This window comes from Pezoporus wallicus, unplaced genomic scaffold (genome assembly GCF_028554395.1).
Source record: "Pezoporus wallicus isolate ANWC-B61680 ecotype Strahan unplaced genomic scaffold, APGP_CSIRO_Pwel_v1 contig_5935, whole genome shotgun sequence".
Lineage (NCBI taxonomy): Eukaryota > Metazoa > Chordata > Aves > Psittaciformes > Psittacidae > Pezoporus > Pezoporus wallicus.
This window is the reverse complement of record NW_026637215.1, coordinates 1,380,653-1,406,068: the sequence shown is the minus strand read 5'-3', so window position 1 is coordinate 1,406,068 and position 25,416 is coordinate 1,380,653. Positions and strand designations below refer to the sequence as shown.

Sequence of the window (25,416 nt, the reverse complement as noted above, 5' to 3'; positions counted from 1 at the left end):
GGATGGTACAACAGTTCATCTTAGCTGCTAGATATAGCACATTCCATAATGAGGAGGACAAAGGTGGCAATTCCTGAGAAACCATGTTGCTGGAGAAAACAGTGTCAGGATGTAAAAAAAATTTCCTTTCCATCAGTATATGAAACAACGGATCTCAGTCACAGATAGTGGGCTGTGGGCTCAATTTGTGTCGGCATATTTCCATGTACTGTTGTGGAGCTCCATGATTACGACAACTGAGTTGCTGACAACTGAGAATTTGGCCAACAGATTGCAATTGAAATACTCAGAGTATTTCAATTAGCTTCTCTGCTGCTTGGCAGAACATGTGATGTCAGACATGCCAAATGGTTCCCATTTATATAAAACTAGAGAAGAACCAGAAAGTGGCAAATCTAAACATTTAGAAAGCTAAGATTAAATACAGAGTTTCACAGAATTAAACTATAAAGACGAAGTGTTGCTGTGAACAGCTCTGGAGGCATTGATGGTCTTTCATTTAGATTATGGAAGGAATGAAGGAAATGTACAGGGGAGGAAAAAAAACACCAAACCAACCCAGATGATAAAGGTGATGTTAAGAGAAAGGTTACATGGATTTTACTATTCAATATACTATTGAACATAGTGGAAAGAATGCATCAAAGCAACTCCAGACAAAGTCAAATAACCTCCCCAGGTATTGCTCTAGCAAGCATTTAACTATTTCTTGATAATCAACCATATCTTCTAGATATCTATTAAAACTTGGTTTGCAGGCTCTGGTAGTCACACATCACTCTCTAGATGACTGGTTCCAATTATGTTCTTACTCTGAATTAAATATTACATCTTTTACCTCTTTCTCCAGTTTCCAGCGCTAGAAGAGCCCTCCCTGCATACATAGTTACTGAGTCAAGTGACCTTTGCCTTTTACAGGTTGGTCCAAGTCCCTCATATCTACAAGTCGTAACAATGCTGTAAAGTGTAGTGCAGCTCTCTTACTGTCTCCTAACAGAGCTTCCTACATACCATTACACTTAAACTGTTATCAATAGTCCTCCAGTGGTCTTTGCAACGGAGGAGCCCATTTAAATTGTTAAGTAATTTAGAAAACATCACTTATTTTTACTAGTACTCCATCTTTTCTTATCTCATTGGTAATTCTTTGGTGGTGTTGAAATCAAGCATAAAGGTGCTCCTTTTATGTCTAAATGCTCCTTTATGTCTATAAATCCACTCTGGCACACACAGCCAAAACAGAATACTACCTCAACAAAATCTTTCTGCTTCTGTACAGAAAGATGCCAGGACCTTTTCTCAGCCTTAACACTTTATCATAAGCCACCAACAAAGAAAACAGGCAAAAATACCTGACACGCAGTTATCCGGGGGAAACGATAAAAGAGCACCTCAGTGTGCACAGAAAAGGAGAAGGTTTGGAGAAAAAATTGTCCATAAGAAGGACAAGTTGAGGGTCATTTTCAGACACAAATTAACACATGAGCAAAGCAATTGTATCGGAACTTAATATCTATAGAGAAGCTACTTCTCTTACTTCTTGAGTTTGCCATTTCCTAGCATCTTCCCCTCCCTCACAGTTAGGAAGTGTGCGCTTAGAAGTCCAAGCGCACTTGGACTGTGTTGTCACTCACCATTGCCATTTTTGAAGGCGGGTTTTTTTTCTGCGTGAGATGTACGTTTTAGGTTTCAGTTCTGCCTGCTTCTAGCTTTCAGGCAGGCAGCTATAGTTCCATAGGAGTCTGAAACAGCTTTCCAGAGTTGGGAAACAAAGTTGCAGACAAGAACTTGTCTGTTTTCCATAATGCACAGCAGACCACTAACCGAAACAGAGACGGGGCAAAGCACTCCTCAGAGGCTACCCATAGTTGTGAGAAAAGGAGCAAGAGATTATATTCTGCTCATCTCACTGTCAGACATTAAAATGAAGTCTTGATTCCTGCACTCATTGATACACACATACAAATAATGACATTAATGGAAGTTATTTCATGGTAGTGACATGTACAAATGTGGAGTTGTGGTCGAAGTGCTGGTACTACAATGCCACTTTTAAAGTTGACAGAGAATACACAAGATCTTCAGTAACACAGAAAACTTCCTCAACTCTTGTATCATTCAGAATACAGCTCTATCCTGTAAGGAAGTCCATAAACAGGTCAAATCACCTCACTGGTTTAAGTGAATAAAATAACATTAAAAAGTAATAATCTTTGGAAACATTTTTGTTCTCTTATATTCCAGGAATAACTAAAACCCCTTTATAAAAGGAATTTCCCAAATTCTACTTTGAGCAGAGAACATTCTGGAAACTATCACTATGGCAATGCTTTAGAAATTACTCACAGCCTAATTAACATCTGCTTGGAGAGTTGAAGTTATTACAGGGTCATTTATCTACTCAAAGAATCTTCTACACAATTGAGCAGATTTTTAATGTTTAACGTTCCTGCCCATAAACTGCCAGGGAAAGACATTCACTTAAGGGAACACGAAAGGCAGGTCAGGTATGTTTCTCTTCAACAGGTCTCCCTAATGCCAGTTTTCCTAGCCACAGGACAGGTAACATCACATAGGAAAGAAATGCAGTCCTTGTAAGAAAGCTTAAAGCAGACTTAAAAATTTTAGCACCAAAAAAGAAAACTACACCACCGCCAAAAAAAACCTGCAAACAAAAACCTGTTACAAAGAAACCAGAGATTCTCTAGCTGATAAACCACTCACCAAAAGGTCTGATGTGAATGGTTTTAGATGCACAATATTAGGACATAAACCCAGGAACATGCTTGTCTTGGAAAGGTCCTCCTCTCTCAGTTTTCCCCACCTGCAGTCTGTCTTTGAGACATCACTGGCTAGCAGGCAATTGATCACACTGTAGCTATCCTTCTTCCACTAACTGCTGTCCTCATTTTTTTAAGGGAATTATTCCTCTGCATTTCATTTCCCACTGTTAGATTGGCCAGTTTCTTCCTAGGAAAAGTGGGATGCTGGGGGTCAGGATGCATTGTTTAGGCAGGGAAGAAAGTTCCAGCATTCCAGCAGATTCATTTCGCTCAGCTCAGGCAAACTGCAGCCTGTGGTGTGTACTCAGGTGTCTTTCTGTTGTGTCTCTGGGATAGAAGTATAGGTCTGTCTAAGGGATGTGAAACTAAAGAGATCTGTGTTGAAAACAAGTGTATGCAGACCTAGGAAGTCAATGCTTCTTAAATTGAATTTTGGTTATGCTTAATGTTTTCTATGATGTGAATCAATCTGAAGACTCCAGATAGACCTTTTAATCATGATTCTGACAGTTATTCTGCTTTTGGTTTGATGTTTGGGATTTTTGGTGTTATTGTTGTGCCCTACATACATTTCTAGATCCAGAAAGTTTGTGTTAGTCTGAAACCCCTTTTAGTGGCATTTAGCAATGGTTGAGAACAGCAGAAGTGTCTAATTGAAACAATAGATAGAACCAGCAGGGGAAACAGACAACTGGTTCGTGTTAATGCCCTTTTCTCCAAAGATGTGTTTTGAAGCATACACCTGGAATCCCTGCTCCGAAGTACCCAGGAGAGATCAAAAAGCCCTCCTAGTTCCTTGCTTCCCCAAGCACAGAAAGAAAATCAAGACAGTGTTTCAGTGAATGGAACAACGAGGTCAGGAGAACACAGAAAATCTGCTCCTTGTTAGAAGAAACCTTTTTTTACTTTCAGCTCTGATCCCACCCCTACCATACACACAATTTATCAGCCTCATTAGAAAGATTCCCTCCTTTCCCTCTTCTCCTCTCGGGAAGCACAGGGCTCCAGCCAGCCCCGGGGACCCCTGCTGCGCACTTGCAGAGCACGATGTGCTCCTTCCTTTTCTGGACCCTGGGTGAGGTTTTTCACTACCCTACAGCATAAAGGGATGCTAATTCAGACAGAGCACGTGTCGGACCAAGCTCTGATCTCAGACACCCACACAATTCCTGTTGTAAGTCACATGTGTGCACATTTCTGACAGCAGGATATGCCCACTTGTGCTCTGTCTTAACACATCAGCAAGAGTGGTGTGGCTGCCTTCTTAATAGAAGCAAAAGTGGAAAGAAATGATTTTTCCAAAGCTTGGGGGCACAGGCAGACTGGTAATGCTGCTCCAAATGACACCCAATGGTTAAAAGACACAGGTTAAGCAAACCAAAGATACTAAGACAATTTTAGTCCTTTCTCATTCAAAAAGGATTTTAAAAGGCTGGCTCATGTCCAGGGCAACTCTCTACTTCTAACATGGGTTGAGGGACATATTTCAATTTGAAATTAGTTATGGGAAAAAAAATAGCTCAATTGCTGTTATTTAGTAAAGTTTTCTGAGCTAAGATTAGAAGTTTCAATAACTTAATTCTGAGGAATTACAACCAAGAACATCTCAGTAATCTTCTGGGCATTTATCTAGAGATGATAGTCCTTTTTCTATCTTTTTTTTTCAGCTGATGTTATTTAAGTTTAAGGGTGATAGATAACTGACATCTGGAAAAGCAGTACAGTGTAAAAGTGTATAGTATAAAAGTGTAGAGTAGAAGTGTAGCTGGAAGTCAGCACTACTGAAAATGTTGAGAATAACTAACTATAAAATTAATTTTTGATGTGTGAAGGAATACACAAATACAGTCCTACGAATAACACTACCAGATCTTCTAGAAACACTAATAGGAAATATTTTGATAATAATTCTTAAAAGACAGAAAGATAATGAAGTCAGAAATAGGGGAATTTAACTTCTGGCTTTGCTGGCATTCCCTCAAATCCACAGCAGATTGGCTGGGTTTCTTTTCCACAGTCCTAATTTCACCTGGCTACTGGAAGTCATTATTTTCCCAGTTTAAATGGTTTCAGAGTGTTAGGGAAGAAAACATAACTGGGCAATAAGATCTACTGCTGTCTATTTCAGAAACTACTGCCAGTAAGAGAAATGCATATATTTGAACAAGGACTGCTTCTCAGAAGTAGAAACCTTAAATTAAAGAAAGGCTTGAGAACATCTAAAAACCTGAGCTTATAAATGGGTCAGACCATAAGAGATCACACCATACAATTTAAGAAATGGGAACACTATATAACAAAAAGCTGAGGTAAAACCCTGTACAAATGGAGCTGAGGTTTCCAACCCCCGAAAGGTACACTCACAAGTAAAGAACTCCTGACAGAAAGAGGCTGGAACTGCATGATGAGTAAACAGGAAACTGGAGACAGAAAAGATAGAATGGAAGGAGTTTGCTGCCATATGTGAGAGCAGTTACGCTAAATCACTTCTTGGTTCTGAGCTAAGATTAGGAGTTTTAATAACTTAATTCTGAGGCATGGGCTACATTCTCACAAGCAAGAACACTACAGTAATCTTCTGGACATATATCTAGAGATAAAAGTAATTTTTCTATCTTTTTTTTTCTCCCAATAATCACAACGAAAGATGAAACCATACAACCCCCCACCTCTGCATCTAGCATGACGATATAGAATATGAAATTTTAAGTTTTGCTTTTCACATCTTGAACATTTATTGCTATGCTTTTCGCTTATATACATGCACAATTTGATAAGTAGTTCTATCCTGCCAGCAAAAAGGACAAAGCTGTCCAATTCGCAGTGTACAAACAAGCCATTTTTTCCCCCAAAACCTTTTTTGTTGCCAATTCCATGCTCTGTCAGTGTCTCTCCATCTATTTCTAGGAGTGAAATTATCAGGGCTATTCCCCAGTGAGCTGACACCTTTGTGGCCTATCTGGAAGAAGTAGCTGTCAATTTTTTTCCCTCCCATTTCAAATGATGTTTGCTCACTCTGTGGTCATTTGAAGACGTGTAAACGATCATTGACAAAACAAATTATGGAAAAACAGCTGTTACTGAAAATGTGACTTTAATTATGACTGAGTTTGTGCTGTTACACTTTAAGGAGAGGGGCTATGCTCTCCTTAAGAGAGAATTTCTCTCTTAAGAGAGAAAATTCTGTTTTCTGATACACTTTATTATCTGTATGTTACTATTAAAAAGATTAGGTTTTCAGTGATTTTCAGTGACACAAGTTGAATTACCTATAATGTCTATTTAAAGAAAATAGCAGAGCCTAACTCCACACAACAAAATTCCTTTTTATATGTGGATGCTTTATAACTAAGCGTATCTGAGCTGGAATAAGTGAAACACAATATCAATGTAAATTACAGCTTTCCAGTTCGATCAGATTTTCTATTGTACCATTTTACCTCTATTTTCTGTACTTCGGTTCAACTGCTTTAGTTTACTGCTTCAGGTTCAGCTGCTGGACCAAAGAACTGTACACAGCGTAATGAAAGGTCCACAGAAGCAAACACACAAAGGGGTGATCCGGCCCAAATGCCAGATATTTTCAACAGCAAGCAGGAGAGTTCAGATTCAGTCTCCTTTAGTTCACTGAAACAACTGTGGGTTGCCAGGCTGCAGCCCACAGTGTACTAAACTGCTACGTTTTATTATTTGATGGTATATACCAAACTCAAATACCAAAAATTGGCACAATGTCCTCTGCCTGTTCCCATTTTTTTTGCAAACACAACAATGAATAGGGTAAGAAAATACAAATAATTAAGTTTGAAGAGTAAAATCTTATGTAGAAAAATCAGTTTGATGGCACCTGATACATGTTCCATAGAAGGGATGCTTCTATAGTATCTTATAGTGACGCAAATGCAAGTAAGCATATCACAGCATGCAAATGTGCTATTAATGAAACATTGCTATATGTTACACACATACAACATAGGACTCTGAAAAGTTCTGCTCTGCTAATCCTGAGGACTCAAAGCCATGAGTAGGACCCACAAGTGCTATTACAAAACAAATAATACAGATTTCATTCTGAAGAACAGTTCACAAACTATGTCACTACTTATGATCTGAGTGAACACAAAGTCTCAGCACTGGAAATATTCTCAATTATTATTTGAAGCCTATTAAAGCCATCAATCAGCAGCACCCCCAAAACCTGCCTTTTTTTTTAATCAGTTCCATTTTGTAACACAGAATTTTTTAGCAGTGAGTATTTATAACCTAAATTACAAATACAAGGTTTCTGCCTGCTTTGTGTTTTGTTCCTGACCCAGTGTTATTTTTCCTCCAGTTCTGATCCAACCAGCTATTTAAATTCACCAGGATGTTCGCACGTTTCCTAATTCACTTTATATGCGCTAGTACATTCTTTTTAATTATTTTTTTTTCTTTTGGCATTCAACACTTCATATTAAAATGCAAATTCTCGACTGTAAATGTTGAGTCATCAGTGCTCTGTAGAAGTCCTGCTGCTGTTCTATAGAATGGCAAAGAATCTGCCCAGAAGAGATCGCATGTCCTGCCATAAGAAGCTACAATGTGACAAAAGTGAGAGAGCTTCTGTATTGATAATAGAGGGTTTCGAGCACACAGTGGGCAGAAGTCCTAACATACTTGAAAAATATTTAACTGAACAATAATGGAGCAATGCCAAATACTAAAAGTTACCAAAGATAATTTTAATTGTTGTAGATATAATAGTGTTCAATGACAGCTGTTTTGGAACAAAAAGGTTATTTCCTGCAAATTATTGTAATATTTTTCTCCCAAAATAGCCCCTGATTCACTCCTAACATTACCTGGCATCCTCAAATGGCTAGCACAGACTAAAAGCCAGTTATTAACTTTATTTTTTAAGAGTTTTAAGATTGTAGATCAAAATAATGATTTACTTGAACGACTAAGAAGAGTCAGTTCAGAAGGGCAGCCCAGAAACCAATGGAACTATTTGCATGAATGAAGCACGATGACTTTAAAATAACAGCTATTTCAAGCTGTATTGCCTGACCATATTTTATTTCCTTGTGCTTCTGCAAAACAAAATTCAACAGTCAGTAATGATTAAAGCTACTGCTTCTCTGCCCAGCAAAATTCCATGCATGTTGGCAGAACATTTTTATGATGAAGATTTAATCACAGAGTAAGCAGATACTGTTTACGCAGTAGAAACTGTCATCTGAGGCCTCTGAGTTCAGCATCTGTGTACATTTACACAAAACAGCATTTGAAAAATATTATGCCCTAACACTACAAATATTTATGTACTTTTTCACTGTGCTGCTGTCAGTAGTCTCACACAGCTACCTGTGAATCCAGGCATAGAAGTCAATAGTTTTGTGTGCATTTTGTTGGGGTGTACCTCAGTGGTCACAACTTCCATGGAAAGGAAGCAATACAGTTTGTGAGGTGTAAGGAAGGGATGCTTCCACGTCATTGTTATGCCACTGCTCCTCGTGATTCTTTCAGAACATTCCTCAAATGACATTAGTTTAGGATGTGTAGTATTATAATAATATATGTTCATTATATAGCATTATAATAAAAATATATATACAAAGACAAAAGAGGTTTTAGCAGTCCAACTGCTTTATTTAGTCTTAACTCATTATTGAAAGCCATGCAACCCATCTGCCGCAAAGACTAATGAAGGTATTTCATAATTAAATCTATAGCATAGTCTGAATACCAGCTAATTTTTCTTCAGCCTGTAACAACTGTATCTGTCCTAAAGAATTACAAAATATTTAAAATGCTTATAAGTATATGCAAGTAAAAAAAAGAAAAGGGGGGCCTATAGGAAAAATGGGGAGAGACTTTTTCAGCAGGGCCTGTTGCAATCGAAAGAGGGGTTATGGTTTTAAACTAAAAGAGGGAGATTCAGGCTGGCTGTGAGACAAGAGCTGTTTACAATGAGGGTAGTAAAATCCTGGCACAGATTGCCCAGAGAGGTGGTAGATGCACCACCCCTGGAGATGTTCAAGGCCACGCTGAATGTGATTCTGGGCAATCTGCTCTAGTTGAAGATGTCCCTACTCACTGCAGGCGGTTGGACTAGATGAGCTTTGAAGGTCCCATCCAACTCAACTTATTCTATGACTCTAAATGTATGAACCTAATTTACCATTTATTTGAAAGACACATCAATCTCCTTGGTTTAAACCCTTCCAGAGTTCCCCCTCTGCAATAGAAATAGCATGAATTTGAGATCCATGCCACTGTGGCTGAAATGCTGAGAAACTAATCCTTAGGGCTAGGCAGGATACCAGGAGATGCTCTTGATCCTGTGCCTTTCACGGGGGTTTAGTAGCTGCAGTGTATACTACTACTGCTTTTCTACAGAATCAGTTGACCAACACTATTTCCTACATCTATCTAGAGCACCCTGGAGATTAGGGTAAAATATGTAAAAAGCAGGGATTTTAAAAATAGTATTTCAAATTAATCCCATCACAACAATGTATAAGAACTATAAAGCAGGACAAAGGTTATAGGAAATGGAAGTAACAAGAGATCTTCACACAATCCTCCAAAAAAAACAATGGTATGGGGAGAGAATTAATTCTTTTTTAACAATTATGGGGGAGTAAACACCACAAAACTACCTTTCTCACAGTTTTACAAAGATAACTCCATTTTCTTCATTAACAAATGTTTGATCGGAACCTGGAAGCAAAGTTCTCTGGATGTTCTAATTTAAAATTTGCACTTTTGAGTTTTTAGTCTTAATCAATGGAATCAATGAGTTGCTGTGTGAGAAAGACATAGCAAATTACATGAAAGGAATTACATTAGGAATATAGGTTTTGACCTGCTGGTACAGTTATACATAAGTCCTTTTATGAGCATAAAATAATTACATGAACACTAACAAGTTCAGCCTCATGGTGCTTTGGCAATGTAAGCATTATTTCCATTTTATATACAAGTAAAAGAGACACATCTAAGTGGCTCAGTGACCCACAGGAAGTCAGTGACACAACCAGGAATAGAACCTAGACCTCTCAGCAGCTAGTCCCATGCTTTAACCACAAGAGCAGCCACCTCCTTCCTATCTCATATTAGCACAACTCTAAGTCTTGGTTGCATCAGCTGCTAATTTAAGATGTCTAAGCATGTACTGTTGTAGAAATCTGACATTATGAAGTTGAGCAACCCACATTCATAAATCTGTTTGAACTTAATCACCCGAGAAATCAGGATAAACTGTCTTTAAATGAGACTCAAAATGGTCATAAACTTTCAGTTACTTTAAAGTTTTCCTTCAGAAATAAATTTCAGATGGATTAACGAATCTGACAGCAGTATATACTTGAGCTCTTCATTCCTGTATATTCTTTTGCCTGCTACCTGTGCGTAATACGCAATTTGGACCTGTTTGATCAGAATGGGACTAGCACATGAAGGTAATATCCAATCATAGAATAACCAGACAATCCTAGAGAGGAAATTATTCTCTTCAAGACAGTATGAAATCAATGAAGTTAAGAATTTGGGATATCCTTGAGCCCAAGTTGAAGGATAAAATCCATTATAATTAGAGGTAGGGAGCCTGGTATGATCATGGCTTTACTGAATTTAAAGCAGGCACGATTGGATTTTGCTCTTTTTTTGTCTAAGCCTCAAAGTTTGGGAAAAAGAGGATTATGTTTAGTTGGCAGGGTTCTTGTTTTGACCCACTCTACAGTTATCTATGAAAAATCTGTATTACACCTAGTCCTATCAGTTTTGCTGGATCCAAGGCACAGCATGCTAAATGCAGTATAACAATACCGGAGTGCAATCTCCAAAGAGTTTGGAATCATACCAAGGGGTAGATCTCTGACATCACTTCAAGAAATGTGGTTTATACTATAGGCTTTGCTACACACATGTATAAAACACCACCAATAGTTTAAACTGCTGATTTTCTTCAAGTAAAATTATGTATATAGAGAATGTGAAAATTGAAGACAGAAGTACAGTGGAATATTAAAAAATACCTTTAACAAACATATCTTCCCAAAGTGAACCTGCCAATAAAGACAGAATAAGATATGCTAAGACAAAGTTCTTGTTATTAGTAAAAGACCACCAGATGTATAAACCTAAAAACTACATAACACAAGAGAAAATACACAGTTACTTTCAAAAAAGGCAGCAATGTAATAGTATTCTAGCTTACTTAAACTCCCTTTCTTTAAAGCAATGCAATTTCCACAATCAAAACTTGTTCTTCTGACTGCTAGATTTACAGTCACACTGATAGTCTCATGCTAGTGCATGAGATTGCCCTCTAGATGTTAAGTTTGGCTAGATAATTTTTCTTTCCATCCAGAATACTGAGATGGGACATGCTGTGTGATTTGTGATTTTAAACCTCTGTAAGGCATCTAGAGACTTGGAGCATAGACACAGTGGAAACATCAAAATAACTAAGCAAAAGTTGGAACTAGCATATTTTTGCAAAGAGAGAAGGAGGCATAAATCTTTCACCTCTATTAGCTTTTACGATTTCTGTCCTTCTCAAGTCAGTCTTAAAAATCACAGTATCACAGACAGAGTCTCTGATAGATTGATTGTTCTAACCTCAGATCAAACCATAAAACCCTACCTAGCACACCTTAGAACCTGTTGCACAGAAATTTAAGGGAGATTGTATGGTCCATACTAGTACCCTTATCCACCTTGAGATTCCACAATGTATCCTTTCTCATTTCAGTGAGACTATTTTTGCCATATGATTCAATATAACCTGCTTCAAATTTTCTGAATAATTGAAATTAATAATAAATAGTAATAAGTATATGTAGCAATAAGGGTTTTTTTTTTTTCAGAGGCAACAAACTCTTCAAAAAGACTTACCATGAAAAACCGAATTATTAAAAGTAATATAAAATGTGATTCGTTTACATGGAAAGAGATAACTAAGGATTTTATAGTCAATAAAATACTCCAAGTATAACTAATCTTCTGTGAAGACAAGTTATCCTCTAATTTTAAAACTAGAACTGATGCTTAGAGGCCCTTCTGCTTGTCTTTGAATTTAAGGAAGAATTGCTCATGCTCAGGAAGGCCTGACCCTGACATTTCATTATTGTTTCATAATGCTTAAAGATCCCAGTCAAATTTAGGAATTCTGTCAGATAAGTAGGTGAGAAATTCTGCATAATGCAAAACCAGGCATTGAAATAATGCAAACAAAAGCTGTATGAGAAATTAATAATTTCTTTATTATCACCGTTTCAATACTGTGTAATGAAACTCTAGAATTAATTATAGAACAGATAATATATTTGTAGTCTATTTTATTTCTTTACCCATATGAAATGATTGGCTTTCTGTGTTCCATGTGTGAAAAACCCCCACTCTCTGTTAATACAGAAAACCGGATTAACGCAAGCTATAATAAAGCACATTTTTAACTTCCAAAGAAAATTTATGGCCTCTTCATCTCTTGATTCTTCAAATTAAGATTAGCTGTCTGTCTAAAAGAGACATTTAATGAGGCACCAAATACTACCTAAAAATCAATGTTAAGCAGGAAATCAATGTAATTTTTCCTTTTCTATCTCAATCTGTTAAAACATACATTTACAAAATCTAATTTGTATATATGTCAATATTACTGTTTCTGCTTTGTATTTTATTAGTTCCGTACAAAGGATGAACTTGCTAAGAGAACATACTGCTTATAACAAATAAAATGATATGGTATTTGTAATACTTCTCTGAAAGCTCTGTTTGGCTGATTTCTCTTCACTGAATGATATACCCCTATTTGCAATTTAATTAAAATCTAAACTATGCTTTGCATTTCTGCTTTACTTCTGAACTTATTTCGAGTCTAGGCTCAAAGTATGAGTTTATGGTCACAGTCAGATAACCATTAGTATATGTTAGGCTTTGGAATGCTCCCAGTTTCATGTAGTTTTAAAAAATTTGCATGTTAAAGCCCAGATTTTTGGGGGGGCTCCTCTGTTAGTCAGACACTGAAACTAAACGGGTATATTCCCCAGCAGTTTGCACAGAGAACAGTGTTGTTTCTGTTCTCAGCAGAGCTAGACCCAGATTCTGTGGAGGTGTCCAGCTAAGATCCTTCTTCTTTTAACATTGTATTGAAACTACCTGAGGCATTGCTGTAAAATGATTAGAAACAGTCATAATTTTGGTATTTAACCCTGTGCTGTTGTTACTTCACCCACATTTGCCTGTTTATTCATCCATAGCATCTTGTACTAATTCTGAGGTGTTGTTTTACTTGTTTCTAGTACCTGGCTCCTAATTCTGAGCCAGGGTATTACTGAACAGGTATTACTGATGTATGCTAAACAAACAAACAAACAGTTTACAAAGGATTTCCAGGCTAAAAATTTCAGATGGGGAGAAAAGCATGGATTAAAAAAAAAAAAAACAACCCAACCCTTGATATGTCAAGGCAGAAGTAACACTTACTTCAAGCCTATACAAATAGACAGCTAATTCTCAACAGAATTAGCACGAGGCTTCAAGCCTCTACAGACAGAAAGACTGTTCTCATAAACAAAAAGCTGTAGGCGATGTTAGTATCTATAAGTAGAGCAGGTATTTTGACGTATTCAACTCTAATCTATAAATTGCCTTCAGTATACAAATAATGAAGCAAATGTAGGCTCTCTTTCAAAATGCTTGATGACTAAGAACGATAATGAGGTGAAGTTCGGATCCTCTGAATCTCCTTGTGATGTCCAAGAGATCAACAGTTTTTAAAGATAAACTGTTGTATCCTGGGGCATCTCGGCTTACAAGATGACTCCCTAAAGCCTGTTGATCTTATGACTTTTTTTTCCACATCTAACTTCTTTTTAAGAGATTCTGAGGTGAAATAGAGGGAGGCTACATGCTTGTTGGAACTTGCTCTCCACTGAGCCTTACCGAGCTCTGCCTGTACCATTTCTCTCTGCATTCCTGGAGGGAGGAGGGAAAGGGGGATAATGGTGGTGGTGGGGAGATAATCTGTAGCTATAAGAAAGTGAAGGGAAAAATAAATGCCATTTACCTCTGTCACTGCTAAGAATCGTTTCAGAAAAGCCTTTACTCCTGCCATAGTGGGGTACAGGCTGCCGTGAGGTGACCAAGCCAACTACAGGCAGCGCAGAGGAGTTAGCTGGAGAACGGGAATGCGAAAGGAAAGCAGTTAGCAGCCGGAAAAAAAACCCAAACCCCTGCATTTTCAGTTAACAGGAGATTACAGAGAGCAGAGATCAAATTCCAGACCCGCTCAGCGGCCCGCGGGCTGCCCTCAGGTACACTCCTGCGGTGTCGCTCAGCGAGCACGGACCCGGAGGGAAGTGGCTCGGGAGAACGGTCGCGGTGTAAAGAGGAGAGGCAGGAGCAGCGCAGCCGCCTCGTCCTCCTCCTCGTCCTCCTCAGGGTCGCGCTCCGGGGCCAGCTTCGCCCCGTCCCTCTCGGTGCCATACCCGGCGGCCGCCGCCCGTACCTCAGCCCGGGTCCCTCCGCGCGGTTACCTCAGCCTCAACCCCCGCCCCGCTCCCGCCAGCGGCTCGCCCCTCAGCGCCGGCCGTGTGGGACGGCGGAGGCGGTGCCGGGCGGCAGGGGCGGTGCCTGCCCGGTAGGACGGGCCGAGCGGGGGAGTTTATCCCACTAGAAGGGAACAGTTTCTCCCGCTGAGGCTTTGACAGCGCCAGGTCAGTGCGGGCTGCGGGGGACCTTCCCCTGAGGTGAGGGGGCAGAGCCCCGCGCTGAGGGAGACATGGCGGGGGGGGGGGGGGGGGGGGGGGGGGGGGGGGGTGGTGCATGGTGAGGAGCGCTTCTGTCTGGAGAGGGGTGGCGGAGCTCGGAGGGGCTGCCGGCGGTGAGGGGAGGCGTGCGCGGGCAGGAGCTGCGCCCCGCGCCGGGTAAGAGGCTGTGGTGCTGTGGATGCTCGGAGTGGCGGGAGGGAAGGGTGCGGGGTTAAGGCGCTTTTCCCGGAGCGACGGGGATAACCGGGGCGTGCGGGGCACGGCCCTGAGGGGACACGGGCTGCCGGCGTCCGTGTGGGCGGGGAGAGCGGCCGGGGCTGCCCCGCGGCGGGCGTCGACGCGGCGGCGGGAGGACCCCGCGGCCCGGGCTCCTCCAGGTGCTCCCCGCGGCGCTGCCCGGCCCGGCCCGGCCCGGCGGCCTCCCCCGAGCGGCGGGAGCCGGGCGCTGTGTCCATGGTGCTGCACTCGGGCAGGGAGCGAGGCTCGGGAGGGGAGCGGGGTGCTGCGACCGGCGGAGCGGGTGGATAACCTGCCGCCGAGGTGGAGGCGGCGGGGATGGAGGGAGGCACTCGGGGCACACCGCAGGGCGCCCGTTGCTGCTACGCTCGGGGGAAGGAGCGCAGAGGGAAGCGCTGGTGCTCACCTGGCTCACTCAATGAATGAACAGCCATCTTTTTGGTTCCCCCCACACACTTAAATTTCTCAACCGCAGAAAGCCGGGGAGCCTTTCTGAGCCTGCAACAGCTGAGATGCTGTGTTGAAATATATTATGTCTTGATGGCATGCCTCAGGTTTGCAGGAGCATTTTGTAATCTTCTTGGTGTCATTTCTCTCCAGGGTATTCTACAACTGGAGAGTGCAAGTTCCTGTGGTGTTGTAACTTTGGGGCACTGTGTACACACGACAATACAGCGCTGACTTAACAGTGATGTATTTATTAATATCAGTGATGTAAGACTCGTATTTATTGTGATGAAAAGCCCAGGACATGACAATACAGGGCTGAGTTAACAGTGATGTATTTATTAATATCGGTGATGTAAGACTCGTATTTATTCTGATGAAAAGCCCAGGAACTTATCAATTTCTTCATACACTGTGGAGTCTAGATTCCTTTAAATCAGAAGGATTGATTATAATTATCCTTGAAATATCTAGGGTTGTGGGCTAGCCTTGTATTTGTGACCTGCTGCCCCATCTCTGACAAGTTTTTGCTCTGGAACATGATTGAAATGCGCCATTAAAAAATGAAAATAAATCTGGTACCAATTAGTCCATAATTTAATCAGTAATTTACCTTTTAACAGGTTACTATGATTTGTTACTAGTTAACTAAAAATTCCCAGTATACACCAAGTAACTATGTCACGGTTTAAGCTGAACCCAGGACACTATGACACATGATACTCAGTGCTCTCCTTTGGAGAGAAGTTTCCTATGTTGTGCTCCCATTAATATCAGAATTTGCTGCATGAAGTCACATGTTTGACATCATTATTCTCTTTGGCTGTCACAGAAAAAAAACTTGCTGCAAAAATTGCTTAGAGATTTAATTATGAGATTATAAGAAATCACTCAGCGGTGTGTTCAGTCATGTGGTATAAGCATGGACTTGTCAAGGGGACACAGCTGAAAAAATAGTTGGCATGGACTTTGAATGATAACCAATCAAATACAATTTAAAGGTATATTTACACAGGTCGCTTTTGAATTTGAATATTCTTAGGCATCGGTCTCATAAAATAGCTATTAACTTTTAGTGGTTCAGAGATTATATACTTCTAAGCAGCCTTAAGAGAGGATGTATTTCTTAGAAATGCCTCAAATGTCAAATTCCTGAATAATATAATTTGTTAAACGCCAGCATTCAATGCAAATTCCATTATCACTAAGAATGAAGGTGGCAAAATGTTAGAATTTAATTGAAGAATATTGGAGCTGTGCTTTTTAACCTTCCTTATGGCACTGACAAAAACACCCGCTCTCAACATTGCCTCTAAATCTGACTCTTCTGTGAGCTTTTTGGAACAACCAGATGTCCAATTTAAAGTCAATAACATAAATTAAGGCTCAGCTTCAATTACTCTCAGTACAATATTTCTACTTATACCAGTGGCTAATTAAATGAAGTTCACAAAAAGTTATAGTGTAAAAACAAGGAAAAGTTTAAAAGTAGGACAAAAAAACTGTCTTTAACAAAGCTGGACTAAATAATGAAAGTATACTTAATGATTTTTTTTCCCCACCTTGATTGCTGAGGCTCTCTTTTGGATTTATTTTTTAACATATAATCTGTTAAGATTGGTGTTGAATATATTTTCTAGCCAATTTTTGATAGCCTAATTGTAAATCGCTTGTTGTGCACCTATGGTATTCAAAATTTGAGTTTCTTTTACTAGCTTTTGTCACAAGGATTATTGCTGGATTCTCCTCTGGCATGCAGTAAAACAGTTTCCAGTGCAATTACTCAAGCAAAATTAAAACACAATTAGAAACTCCCCATGCTAGGTTCTTTTGAAGTTATGGACACAATCCTTCCCATTGGTTATTGCTATTAGTTTTATTTATTAATCACTTATAGGCTTATTGAATTTAGCATGATACTGCATGATGAGTGCTAATAATTCCATGCTGTATTTCCATAATGCTGGGTATTTCTTTAACAGCAGGGATCTATTTTTCATACCTAATCTATACCTATATCTATTTCATACCTAATGCTCTTTTTATATTACTTAACTTTCTGTGAACTAACAAAAGAAAAAGTTAGAAACAATCCAAAGCAAGAGAACATTGTTGTAAACTCAGGTCCTACATACCCATGCCACAAGAAAACGTTGGGGTTTCCGTTAACTGGTCTGAAGGTTTTCATTTGACTCTTACAGATCACTTGGAAAAAGCTCCCCATCACACACCCCCCCCTTTTTATTTGGTGGGGGGTGGGAGGCTTTTCCAAGGCAGAACGAGAAATGAAAGAGCCATAAGATTTTGTTGTCAGATATTTAGATTCCCAGGGCTGTGAAATGCAGATGGAGTCCTACATTCAATGGCAACGCTCTTGCACTTCTGTTGTCTGTTCCCCCACACACACCTGCTTTGTTTTTTTTTTGGCTTTTTTTTTTGTTTTTTTTTTATGGAAGGACAGTCCATCTTTTTTTCAGTTGTGTTTTCTGTCAGGTTCCAGTGTCAAAGCATGTAGAAAATGCAGGTGAGTGGGGCTTGGGATGCTTTCACATCTTGCAGGCAGAAGGAGACATGAAGTAGAAAATACATGTGGCAACCATAGGAAAGACTACATTTCTACTTCAGCATCAGGTCTTTTACTGCAATACGGACTTCTCTTTTGCCTGTTACTACAAAGATGTCAGCTCCTCTCACACCACAAGGCAAATATTTGCTTATATTTATTCTTTGTTATTAAAGTGGAGGGGAAAAAAGTCTATCATGTTTCTGAATGTACCACGATGCCCAGTTCATGTGAAGATACATACAGTAACAGCTCTTCTTGGTTACCTGTGTGATCCTGCCCCTCTTCTGGCAAAGCTCATGTACTCAGGCAGGGATTGGCACTGGGCTGGATCTGCACGTGGAGCAGAGCCCACACCACCTGAGCTGCTGCAGAGGTTAAGCCAAGGCTTTCTTAAAGAGAAAACCTAGAAACATACTAGTGTGAGGTGCCCCTGTGCATGGCAGGGGGCTGGAACTAGTTGATCTTAAGGTCCTTTCCAACCCAGACCATTCTGTGAAATATACAACTAAACCTATTGTAGGCTTTTATTCTTTTAGTTTGGAGGTGGGGGGAAAGCAGCAGCAAGGCCTATTCTGCAGTCTTCATATTTAAGAATTTTTGCAGACCTTAAGCCAATTTGATGAGGTTCACATTTTTCTCCCACTCCACCCACACCTTCCATTATATTTCTTGGCCTGTTTGTCCTCTCCTAAACCTCTCTATAGAACTGAACTAAAGAATTACATCATTCTCTAATTAAAATTCATGATACATGAACTATATAAATATTTTTAATTACCTGTGTTGCATTAGTACCTAGCAGCCTAGTCAAGACTGGGGCCGTCTTGTTACTCACTCAGATGACAATGTTGTACCTATCCATAATACTACATTATCTATGGCTTGAGAATGCGTATAGTTACAGATTTACAAGAGAGACACATTGCAGTAGTGAGATTGATGCAAAACTTTTAATTTAAAATTTCAATGTGTTGATTTATGCTTACAACAGTAACGGATTCTTACAAAGTTAATAGATTCTAGTCTGTGTCATAACAAATACAAAAAGTTAGGTTTGTGTATGACATCAAATCCTCAAACTTACAGAAAAAAAAACAACCCTAAACTTTTAAGCAGCACCTATTCTCTAAATATAAGCTGGTTTTAGTTTGCAGTTTCACTGGATTTCACTGCAAATAGAAAAATTATTCTGCTTACAAAGGGGAAGATAGGTAATTACCTCAAAAGGCAGGTTGTGAATTTCTGGAATCGCCACACAGATGATGCTTCGTGGACTTGCATAAGCAACCCTCTTCCCTCATGACTAAGCAGATCACCTCCTTGCCATGCGGTCTGCACACTCAGGACAAAGTCTATGAATTCAAGTCTATGAATCCCAAAGTCTACTCTGCTGGTTGATAATTAGCAATTTAAAAAACACAAAGCTTACGTAGCTTTGTGGATGTATGTTCAGGCACAGGTACGCTTGATGGCTGCTGAGATGAACATGTATGTATGGTTATGTGTGTAGTTGTGGGGGTATGTGTGTGCAGGTAATATATTAACCCTATGTTATAGAATGGCTTATCTCAGTAATGCTGAAAGGCTATATATAGCATCTGATAACAGTATAATAAATATTGGGTAATATTCCAACAGAAAAATACACAGAACATTCCACGGTATCAAAGAAAGATGATGATGGTTTATTGGAAGATGCATAGAGTCTAGCAGTGCCAGTGCCAGCTTCATCCAGGTCAGTGGCAGTTCTGCTGTTTCAGTAGGGTTAGGTCTGCAAGCTATGTGCAGCTTAGAAATTCTGTCCTGTATACACTTGCTTCTCGTTCCTTACTACTTACTCTGGTTTTCTTATACTGAAAATACAGGGTCTGACTCTAAATGAATTGCTGTTTGCTCAGTGAGACTAAATGCCTGAAATTAAATAATCACGAATATATGTTATAGCAAAAGTCCTACATATTATTCTGTAAAGTCTTCAAGAAACGCCAGTGTAACAGGAGTAGTATATTTATCTGCCTCTTATTCTGGAATTTATGTGATCAATTTCTTAACGTCTTTTAGCTCTAAATGAAACACCAACATTTTGATACAGACACTGCAGTTGGTGTTAGTTTATTCCAGACCTTCAAGTTAGAGGAGTGTTCTAGGTTTGGCTTTATAACAGCTATTACTGGAGGAAAATTTTATACTTCTTGCTGTTTTATGCGTTATTGGAATTTCATGAGCTCCATGGGGACTCATGGCTTTCCTCTGTATCACAAGTCTGATTGTGAGGTGGTTTAGATTCCCTTTTGCAAGTATCCTATAGTACTTTTATAGGAGACCTCCAGCTACAATTCCTCTGACTTACCCGTGTGTCTCTAAAATTCTCAATATGTTATTTTCATACAAACACTTTCAGCTGAACAGGCATAGGGAATAAGTAAGAGTGATGGAAGTTTTCTCACTGTCCTGTGTTTTTCCTCTGAGTTTGGACAAATTGCTTTTAAGAGAATTTTGTATTTGAACAAAGTAGCCCTGCCCAGAATTATGATCTTGTCTTAAACTTTTTACACAATATGTGATTACACTGCATTGCATCAAATAGGATTTTATGTTATAATATTGCATTAGAAGTCCATAGTACTTGTGTGTTTGTTTAGATTTATTGAACAGTGATGTTGTGTAACTGCTGAAACTATTCATGGTTGTGTAGTAGCAATTTTGAAGTTTGAGAGGCTTTGAACTTAAGTTGCTGTCTGTATATGAACAGAATGATGTACATTTTCAATATTTAAGCTAGGAGAATATTTTAATACCTCTGTGAAATCAGTTCTCAACCATGGTGGTTTGAAACATATGTCAGACTACCAAAAGAGTCACTCTGCTACACCAAAAAACGAACTATGAAAAGAAAAATGTTAATTACAGGCTTTAACATTCACACCAAGATCTTCTAGTAGGGGTGGTCAGAAAAACAGGTTTTACTACCTCGACCTGGTGCTTTGTGGTGCTATCTAATATGGGGGCTTGTGGAAAAATGCGGCCACTTCTATTTACTGCCTTTCATAATGTACATATTTCCTCCTGATAGGTTTAGGTACTGCCTTTTTATGTCTACAGTAAGAAGAGTTTATCGTTTCATCTTGAATATGTTTTACTTGGAGTTACTGTTCACTGTTCACTACAGTGGTATTTCAGCTACAAAATTTTATGCTGAATCTCAGCTTTTAAACTTAATAGAAGTATGTTATTATGTGGTATATTGCTAAACTCATTTTTAATCCTATCTAAGAATGTAAAGAAAAATATAAAACCAATTTTATTTTCACTTACACCCAGAGAAATCTACAGATAAGCAAGTATAGCAGTATGTGAGGGCAAAAGGTTGCTTTATTTATACAGAATTTTATCTGTATTCTCTAACCTTATTCCAGGCCATATTTAATGGAATCGTGAGGAATGGCCACAGGCTGAGGCTCTCATTCCCTCCCGGACCAGGAAAAACATACTTTATTTAGTTGCTTTCTAGCCTGTAGTATGTCTGAAGCAGAGTTCTTGCACTGCCCTAGTGATTTAGCTCTTCCTCCGATCCTCCTGAAGTTAGCCACTGAGGGTGGATTTGCTTCACTGAGTCACTAAAGTTCTGTGGGGTTTTTACTGTACTTCTCTATCAGCATTCCTGGATGCCATCATTTATGCTTAAACTGCATGTCTGAGATGCCTCATTTGTACATCAAGGCATGTTAGTGTATTTTATTTTAAAAATGATCAGAATTGTTAAGAAAAGCAGGGTAGTGTTCGATTTATTTTAAATATCGCATAGGAGCTGGTAACAGAAAAAGTGTTTGACAAATGCCTGCCTATTGCAGGGTGTAGGATTTTGAGGTTTGCCTAGAATATGGTTTAAAGAGTGTGGAAACAGAAGGTGTGCAAATATGCTTTCACTTTCAGAATTCCCAGCTGTTGCTGAAGATGCTTTGAGATGATAAACAAGATGAAGCTTTAAGCTTTATCTAGAACAAAAAGATTCCATGTGAAATCGCTTCTCTGAATAAAATAAGCATCATTAGAGAGCTTTATTTTCCTGGATTTCTTTCTTTTATTTTTACATTTACACTAGAGCTATTGCCAGAATTGCTAAACTAGCCTGGAAGAGATTATTTTAGTAAAGATCTCAGCTAAGTATGAATTGTTACAATTAACTCCAAACTAAGTTTCAAAATCAGGAATCCAAAAGTTTAGTATGACAGCTCTTGAATTTAAAATAGGAAATAAGCAAGCATTGAAGAATTACTTTGAAAGGTTCAGGTTTGTAACAATGGTTTTAAAGTATTTATGAAGGCAGTGCAAAATAATTTCCAAAAGTCCCGTGGAAGCTCAATTAGGAATTCCTAGCTTGCCTTTCTTTTAATTATTTGGATGTTCACACTTCAGAAATGCTATTGCAAGCAAATTCCACACTTTCTTTCTATGATTAGCTTGCCAATTGATCTTGGTTCTGTTTTGCAAGCTTCTTGGAGTGTTAACTATGATGTGAGCTTGCCAATTGTCTTGAACTGGTTAATTGTTTTTGTGATGCAGAGAAGAACATTATGGCATGATGAATAAGAGACCCAAGAGGGTTCCTCGCACAGTTTCCTTTGGGCACTGCCCAAAGACTTGTTCTTTGGGTCTGCCTCATGTGATCAGGCTGGCTAACTTTACCCAGTTAAACTGGGTGTGGTGGATATTTGTTATGTTCACAAGATCTTGTTTAGTTTGGGGGGGTTTACAGTAATCAAATACCCCTATACCTCATATAAAATACACGCTCGAAATTATCACACTGCTTTAGGTTTTACTCAGCCTAGATGGGATAAAATGTCGGTTATGCAAGTTACTTTCTGACATAGGTACTGACATTTGAGGAATTATTTTTCTTAGATCAGGATTACTAATTAAGAAATAGTTACTACAGCACCATTGGCATAGGCAGGAATTTATGACAGTGCTTGAAGTACTTCACCATCAAGAGCCCATTTTTCCTCCAAGAAAGATATTTTCTTGAAAATGTTTGGCAATGAAAAACTTAATCCAAAAATAGAATATTAAAGATATTTTTTCCCACAAACTTCATGTTTTAATTTATACAGAAAACCCCTTCAGATGCTAACGTCAGAGTTTGCAGAGCCGAGCCCATCGTGAAATGATGTGTCTAATGGTCTATCGTTGTTTTCACTGGTCTGTGCATTGGAATATGGTATCTGTCAAATTTTTAATGAGTCACAGTTTTGTTAAGAAAGGCATTTTTTTATGCAAGAGAAGAGTCACACGCAGGCCAGCAGCCCTCTGAGCTGTACACAATATGCTGTTATGCTGTTTCATCCTTCATGATGTAATACTGAGGATGGGGAAGTCATGTGCATTTCTTTCCATTCTTCTTCTGGGTCACCAGGGTGCCAGTTCTGAGTAGGTGAGAGATCAAATGAAAACCCAGAAAACTGCTTTCTGTAGATTTTATCAATTCTGTTTTTTAAAAAGAAAACCATTATCAACAGTGTTTTGCTGCTTTACACACAAAAATAGCCGTGCAGCAAAATTTGTGCAGAATAGGTGGAGTAACGTGTGATATTAAGATAGGCTCTGGCTTTAAAATATTGGGAAATAACTAGAATATCTTTAATCTGAATAGAGGCTACTGGTGTTCAGTATGATTAGATTAAATGCAGTGGTGGATTAAGACAGGGTTCTAAGGTCAATGTGGGACTTCGGAGCCCCAGCGGAGAAGAGAGCTGGGAAAAAGTAACAAAGTTGTCTACAGTGAATATCAGGAAAGGAAATTAATTAATTGAAAGACATTTGTAAATAAGGCAATGGGAAGATTTGCTGAGACTGTTGTTTTTATTCATTTATCCCTTTAAATCTTTGCCAAAGAAGGTATTAAAAAAACCCAGGGAAATTCTTTAAAAACACAGATGCTTGAATTTCTTTCTCAAAGTTTAACATTTATTGTTGGAACCTTCTTGATTTTGAATTCTTCTGTCTGGTCTCTTATGAGATTTTGCAGCTTTTCTTGGTTTAAGATATGCTGACAATGCCATAACGTGGTCTCTCACTGTATTTTGGCATTCCTGCTCATTGTTCTTTCTCTGCCCAAGTTTGCTCTGTTTTTTAAATCTAGCTTTATTTATTACTCCTTTGAGAACAGGAACTGTCTGATATGCTAACAACAAGTGACAGCTTTCCTGTCACTAAGGACAGGAGAACAGACAGTGAATATTGCTGAAGTCTGAGGTAAGTTTAGAATAACAATAACTTGTACATACACTAACGTTGCTACTCTGTAGTGTGACTACATTCTCTGACGCAGGCTGTGCAGTGGATTCCTGTCTCCTCCCCCCTGCACTAACAGGAAGGCACAGCCCAATGTTATGCAGCATGTGGCAATTTTGAATTTCTGCTGCAGCTTGACCCTTAGACAGCAGAGTAACTCTTTTGTTGTCACTGCTGAAATAACTCCACGATGAGGCTCCCTTTGTCAAAATGAATAGATTAAAAAATACTTAACCCCCACAAAAAAGGCAAACCCACAACAAATTGGTAGGTGTGAAAACAGTGAGAAACAGTAGGACAATCTCTCACCCTCCTCCTCAAATCTGCATTTTGAAGGGAGGAATAAAGGGAGGAAAGAATTTGAGGTGAATAAGGTGATAGACCCAGTGTAAAGGGGAGAAACAAAGTAGGGAGAAACTAATTGTCCTGGAAGTAAAGCAGATTAAAGAAGCAAGGAGGAAGAAGGAATTGGTGCACTTTGGTTGTGCTTTCCTGACAGTTACTCCAGGAAGGGCTAATGAATGTAGTAATTATACCTGGCAGTTACACTGTGGGAGAAAGGAATTCTTTGGAGTTCAAAATGGTGAGAGTGCTCACTTAGCTACGAATATGGAAATGAAAGGCAATGCAGGCTAAATACTGAACAGCACTATTTGCTAATTTGAGTAGCTCATATAAACTGTTGCAGAGCTCCTCAAAGAAAGCATCTTCTGACTTCCTGAAGAATTCCTGAAATGAAATTTGAGAGGGGAAAAAAAGGAAACCTACTGCAGAGATGAGTGATGCGTTGGGAAAAGATACTGCCACCCCACAGGATTTTCTTGCCTTCATCGTCTATGAGCCATTATTCACAACATGTTCCCTTATTCACTTTGATGCTCTACAGTCTGAGGACTAGTCAGTTTTCTTCTACAAGCCTTCTACAAGGTTGTTTTAGCCCCTTGAAGCTAGGGTGATTCTGAGGTGCTAATTGTATCCAGTATGTGTTACCTATTCTCAGAGTAGGTGATGAGATAAATAGGAAGCCCTTTCCAGTTTGCTATAGTATTACCATTTTTTGTGGGCTTTTGAAGCAGCAAAATTTCTTCCGTTTTCATGTGGTACAAAGATAAACAGGTAAATGTTACATGACCATTACTGGAATTTGATCATTTTACTTGTTTGTCTGTCTGAGTATCAAGAATGTAACTTGTGTCTTTGAGTTTTCCATCTCTGCAGTTTCTTTTTGCACAGATAATTCTAATATTTCATTTCGCTGAAATGAAGTGCAAGTTTGGGAAAAATGGTTTAGTAGATTTTATATTAGTGCTCAATAAAATGATGTACAAAG

General features: G+C 39.1%; 1 protein-coding gene and 1 long non-coding RNA gene across 4 annotated transcripts in view; one reads left to right on the top strand and one right to left on the bottom strand.

Annotated features, from left to right (window-relative positions):
• PPARG (peroxisome proliferator activated receptor gamma) overlaps window positions 1-25,416 on the top strand; it is a 78,235-nt gene that overhangs the window by 5,653 nt on the left and 47,166 nt on the right. Inside the window, exons 1-2 of one of the 3 annotated variants that reach the window (XM_057404210.1) lie at window positions 14,364-14,521; window positions 19,431-19,527. The exons of 1 other annotated variant lie outside the window; for it this stretch is intronic. The gene's annotated coding sequence lies outside the window, so the exon portion shown is untranslated. Of the gene's footprint in view, window positions 1-14,363; window positions 14,522-19,430; window positions 19,528-25,416 lie in introns of those variants that run through there. One more of the 3 variants, XM_057404211.1, reaches the window with a different exon arrangement.
• LOC130596527 (uncharacterized) lies at window positions 8,818-14,196 on the bottom strand. The gene is made up of 4 exons (XR_008971543.1): window positions 14,058-14,196; window positions 13,840-13,947; window positions 10,805-10,834; window positions 8,818-9,003 (listed from the first exon to the last, which is right to left on the bottom strand). It is a non-coding gene; the product is annotated as an uncharacterized LOC130596527 (long non-coding RNA).